The following is a 6021-nucleotide window of genomic DNA, read 5'->3' as shown; positions in this document are numbered from 1 at the left end:
CAGTTTCAAACATTCTGCAGAAAGCATCTGAAATCTCACTCGATTTCCCGACTACCATTCTTACCAGCCATGACATTTATGCTGTTCTCAACCAAGTGCAGCTGAAACACCTCTCCATGGCAAGACAAGTCAGACTTCAGTGCACGCTGTTGCTACCCCCAAACATCTCATTTGCTCGAGTTACAAGTCTAAACCTTGCTGATCTGCTGATCTTCACAAGTTTAGAAGGGGGGACAGAAGAGAGGACCAAAGAGTGACAAACGTACCAGCGCACCATTTGATCATGATTGTCAGGAACTCATTGAACATGAGGCAAAGCCCCTGCACAATATTCAGGCAACACCGCTTACAAATCCAGACTTTGAACTTTTTGTGGATGGTAGCAGATACGCTGATGAAGCAGGCAAGTTCCACACCGGATTTGCAGTAGTGACTCTATTTGCAGTCTTAGCCAAACAACCGCTACCTCCACGCATATCTGCTCAAGAAGCAGAACTTCTCGCCCTCATCTGGGCAATTGAGTTTCTGGAAAAACGAACAGCGAACATCTACACAGACTCAGCCTATGCATACGGCATTGTGCACAATTTTGGCACTATCTGGCAGACTAGAGGATTCCTCACAGCAACAGGAAATCCCATCAGGCATGGAGCCTCAGTGAAGAAACTAATGGAAGTAGCCTTGATACCAAAGCAGCTAGCAATCATAAAGGTTGCTGCCCACACCAAGGCTCAAACACCCGAGGCAAGGGGAAATCGCTTGGCCGACCAAACAGCAAAACAAGCAGCCTTACTCCCTTTGAAGGAGACGGAAACCGTGTCAACGACGGAGGAAGAAATGCAGAACCTCTTTGAGACACAAGAAAACGCCTCTGAGGAAGAAAAGGCCAGATGGCAGGCCAAGGAGGCAGAAAAGGTGGAGGGGATTTGGCGCCTAAACTGGCTTTCCGTCCTGCCACGCAGTTGGTTCCCTGCCATTTTCCAAGTACTCCACTACCCCACACACGGTAGCACAAACTCCATCATGAACCAGATGCAACCTTATTGGGTAGCCCCCGGCTTCAGGCAATGTGCCTCCCAGAGAAAAAGAAGCTTGTCACATCTGTCAACAGCATAATCCAGGCCAGCTAACTAAAAACCCCGCAAAGACACATGCCAAAGATGTTTGCCCCATTTCAAAGAGTACAAATAGACTATATACAGTTGCCAAAACATGGTATCTACGAGTTTGTACTTGTCTGTGTAGACCTCTTCTCAGGATGGCCAGAGGCCTACCCTGTAAGCTCAGCCACGGCCCGAACTACAGCAAAAAATTGGCCTGTGAGCTGGTGCCTTGGTTTGGACTCCCTGAAGTCATAGAGTCGGATCGAGGTACTCATTTCACTGGACAAGTTTTCCAGAACACCTGTGCCCTGTTAGGCATTCAGTCAGCCTTACACATGCCTTACCACCCACAGTCATCAGGGAAAGTGGAAAGGTTAAATGGAACTCTAAAGCTCAAATTAGCCAAGGCAGTGGAGGAGACTGGTAGACCATGGACAGAATGTCTCCCCATAGCTCTTTACTCTATAAGGACTACCCCACAGGGAAAGCACAGGCTCTCACCCTTTGAAATTCTCTTTGGTAGTGCACCCAGATTAGGATGCTACTTCCCGCAGGAGTTACACCTGCAATGTGATAGCCTAATGTCTTATGTTGTTTCTCTGCAGAAGAGACTAACTGAAACCCACCAAAGGGTCTACTCTTCTCTACCTGATCCTGATGCAGTTCCAGGAACCCACTCCTTAAAGCCTGGTGACCGGGTCTACCTAAAGAAGCACGTGAGAAAGACCCTTGAGCAACGATTCGAAGGGCTTTTGACTGTCCAGCTGACCACTCCAACCTCCGTGAAACTTGAGGGGAGATCGACATGGGTCCATGCCAGCCACTGCAAGAAGGCCTAATACTGCTAAGTATTTCTATGTGTACTTCCTTTTTGGGGCCTTCTACAACACGGCAGAATTCATTTGAGACCCATCATGAAGTGTTAGCTGAAAAACTTGAGATCACAGACTGCTGGATATGTACACACGCACCTGTGACAGCCTCTTCTATGCCATACTTAGCTATACCAGTCCCAATAGACGAAGTGTTTCAGTGGGGAGGCTGTTACAATAGACTATCAGTCAATGACACAAAGTATCAAAAACTGTGCATCACTAGTGTACCCATACCAATAGCAGGGTGGGTAGATTTCACCTGGTAGCAAGACAACCTTATGACTGGCCTTCCCGGAACCCAGCAATTTTTAGCCTTTGAAGGAAGCAGCTGGGTACCCCGTAATTACACAAAAACACCTATTATGGGCAATATTCCAACAGAAGGAATTAAAATAAGTTTTGGGCGAACCTCTGACAGTGTTGATGCATTTAAACCTTTGCTGTTAGAGAGACATCTGCATGACCATGGGTGGGTATACAATTCATTGTTTCCAGAAGGCACAAATGATACCTGTTACTCCCAACCCGGAAATTTATGGTGCAATGATTCTGACCCGTATGTGCCTGGCCGAGAAACCTGTGGTGAACAATCCGCAGGGTATTGTAGTCCCCTAGGCCAACTTCCCGGATGGTGTATGCTCAGAAACATATCGGCCTTTATAGATATAGTACATAGACTCATATTACAACATTCTGCCATCTGGGATCTCCCACCGCAAACCTACTGGGTTTGTGGTTACAATGCCTACAAATGGCTACCAGTAGGAGTAAATGGCACCTGCACCTTGGCCCGTTTGACCCCTGCCACCTTCATTATCAATACCACTGATATACCGGCAGGGAAAATGCCTCTCCACCTACTGGTAAAGAGAGCGGCAGACAACAAAGACAGGCCTTGTGGCCGACCCCATGTGATTCAAATGAGTCATGTCAACAAATTTTTCAGTTCTCTTTTTATCTATCCCATGATAATGCAGATGTATGATAAGTTGGTGGACAGCACTGACTATCTTGATGATCAAATTTTTGAGGTTCTCCAGGCAGTAAATAGTACCATTGCCATACAGAGACAATTAATTATTGTAACCAACCAACATACTTTGGTACTGGATTACTTCACTGCGGCCCAAGGGGGGATGTGCCAAGTAATAGGCCCAAGCTGTTGTCACTACATAGATCCAAAAGGAACCTTAAAAGCCCAAGCCAGTTTAACTGAGATACAAAAGCTGAGGAAAAAACATGATGAGGAGGTACTCAGAAGCTCAGATGCTTGGTGGAGCAATACCTTTTCAATGTTCAACCCTGCAAACTGGTTTAAAGGAATAGAAGGATTGTTCATGGGGATACTGCAATCAGTGTTCCAAGTGTTACTCTGTTTATTAGTTGCTTATGTAGTGTTCAATTTGCTAATGGCTTTGTTTTCCCGCTGCTTGAAGCAATGTAGATACAATGATTATTCAGCACCCGTATGAAATCACTAATATGGTTTATTTCTCTCCTCTCTACTCCTTCCTCTAGAAATCACCTTGGCGTATCATGATGAGACTCCCATCGAGAGGCATGCAGGCAGCACTGGGTGTTGGATGTGAGACGACACACTCCCTGAGCAACCCCGCGGCTCAGAAAGTATCTGGTGGCTAGCCTGCTCACTCTAAAGTTCATAGCATCTTGATAGCCTCCCTGTGCATCATTCATGCCAAAAGGGGGGATTGTGAGGGAAGGGTTAATTTTTTTGGACTGGTTAGGAAAATAATAGAAAAATAATAGAAATTAATTCTCCCTTGCAAGACCAAACCAGACTTATTTTCGTAATAAACTTGTACCAAACTCAAGGACGCAGAATGTTTTGACTTAGAAACGACTGAAAAACATCTTGATATGGAAGAAGAAATGTCATAGACTGTTATGGGAGTATAAGTTTCATAGTTTTTAAGGTTGAAGGGAGACTCTAAGGGGCACTTTGCACACTGCGACATCGCAGGTGCTATGTCGGTGGGGTCAAATTGAAAATGACGCACTTCCGGCATCGCATGCGACATCGCAGTGTGTAAAGACTGGATGATACGATTAACGAGCGCAAAAGCGTCGTAATCGTATCATCGGTACAGCGTCGGCGTAATCCATAATTACGCTGACGCAATGGTCCGATGTTGTTCCTCGCTCCTGCGGCAGCACACATCGCTGTGTGTGAAGTCGCAGGAGCGAGGAACGTCTCCTACCGGCCTCACTGCGGCTTCCGTAGGATATGCGGAAGGAAGGAGGTGGGCAGGATGTTTACATCCTGCTCATCTCCGCCCCTCCGCTCTGATTGGCCGCCTGCCGTGTGACGTCGCAGTAACGCCGCACGACCCGCCCCCTTAACAAGGAGGCGGGTCGCCGGCCACAGGGACGTCGCACGGCAGGTGAGTGTGTGTGTGAAGCTGGCGTAGCGATAACTTTCGCTACGCCAGCTATCACCACATATCGCTGCTGCGACGGGGGCGGGCACTATCGCACTCGGCATCGCAGCATCGGCCTGCGATGTCTTAGTGTGCAAAGCCCGCCTAAGTCCATCTAGTTCAACCCGTAGCCTAACATGTTGATCCAGAGGAAGGCAAAAAAACCCCAATGTGTCAAATAAGCTCCAATGGGGAAAAAAATTCCTTCCTGACTCCACATACGGCAATCAGACTAGTTCCTTGGATCAACACCCTGTCATAAAATCTAATATACATATCTGGTAATATTATATTTTTCAAGAAAGGCATCCAGGCTCTGCTTAAATGTTAGTAGTGAATCACTAATTACAATATCATGCGGCAGAGAGCTCCATAGTCTCACTGCTCGTACAGTAAAGAATCCTCGTCTGTGATTATGATTAAACCTTCTTTCCTCAAGACGTAGCGGATGCTCCCGTGTTCCAGTCGCAGGCCTAGGTGTAAAGAGATCTTTGGAAAGCTCTCTGTACTGTCCCCTCATATGTTTATACATTGTGATTGGATCCCCCCTAAGCCTTTGTTTTTCCAAACTAAATAACCCCAAGTTTAATAACCTGTCTTGGTGTTGCAGCCCACCCATTCCTCTAATAATCTTGGTCGCTCTTCTATCTACCTGTAAGATTATGCTATTTATAACCTTCTATACTTTTGCTATCAAGAAAAGCATCCATTCCTCTCTTAAATTCATTCAGTGAGTTGGCCATCACCACTTCCTCAGGAAGAGAGTTCCAGAGCCTCACTGCTCTTACCGTGAAGAACCCTCTTCTATGCTGATGCAGGAATTTTCTTTCCTCCAATCGAAGAGAATGCCCCCTTGTTCTTGTCATAGTCCTTGGTACAAACAGATCATGGGAGAGATCTCTATAAGGCCCTCTGATATATTTGTACATGTTTATTAGGTCTCCCCTAAGTCTTCTCTTTTCTAGAGTAAATAGACCTAATTTTCATAACCTTTCCATGTATTGTAATGCACCCACTCCATTTATTATTTTAGTAGCCAGCCTCTGAACCCTTTCAAGTTCAGTAATGTCTGTCTTGAGCACCGGCGCCCAAAATTGCACACAATACTCCAAGTGTGGTCTGACGAGTGATTTGTACAGAGGGAGAATGATGTTTTCATCTCATGCCCCCAGACCTCTTCTAATGCATCCCATCACCCTATTTGCTTTGGTGGCTGCTGCCTGACACTGGGCACTCCAATTTAGTTTCTTATTGACTAAGATGCCTAAGTCTTTTTCCATGTCTGATTTCCCCAGCAGTTTCCCATTTATTAAGTAATCGTAGCATCTGTTTCTCCTTCCCATGTGCATAACCTTACACTTATCTGTGTTAAACCTCATTTGCCATTTTTCAGCTCAATTCTCCAATTTACTCAAATCCATCTGCAGTTGCAAACTGTCCTCCTTTGTGTTAACTACCTTACATAGTTTTGTATCATCTGCAAATACTGATATTTTACTCTGTAAACCATCCACCAGATCATTAATAAATATATTAAATAGTAGGGGGCCCAATACAGACCCCTGTGGCACCCCACTAGTAACCCTGGCCCAATCTGAGTATGCG

The 6021-nt window shown here is 45.8% G+C and overlaps 1 pseudogene; it reads left to right on the top strand.

The window, feature by feature from the left end:
• The first annotated feature begins 1908 nt into the window (after positions 1–1908).
• LOC142289827 (uncharacterized) lies at positions 1909–3450 on the top strand (annotated as a pseudogene).
• The last annotated feature ends 2571 nt before the right edge of the window (positions 3451–6021 follow it).

This window comes from Anomaloglossus baeobatrachus, chromosome 2 (genome assembly GCF_048569485.1).
Source record: "Anomaloglossus baeobatrachus isolate aAnoBae1 chromosome 2, aAnoBae1.hap1, whole genome shotgun sequence".
NCBI lineage: Eukaryota > Metazoa > Chordata > Amphibia > Anura > Aromobatidae > Anomaloglossus > Anomaloglossus baeobatrachus.
The sequence above is the reverse complement of the archived record's forward strand: the minus strand, read 5'-3'. Positions and strand labels throughout refer to the sequence as shown.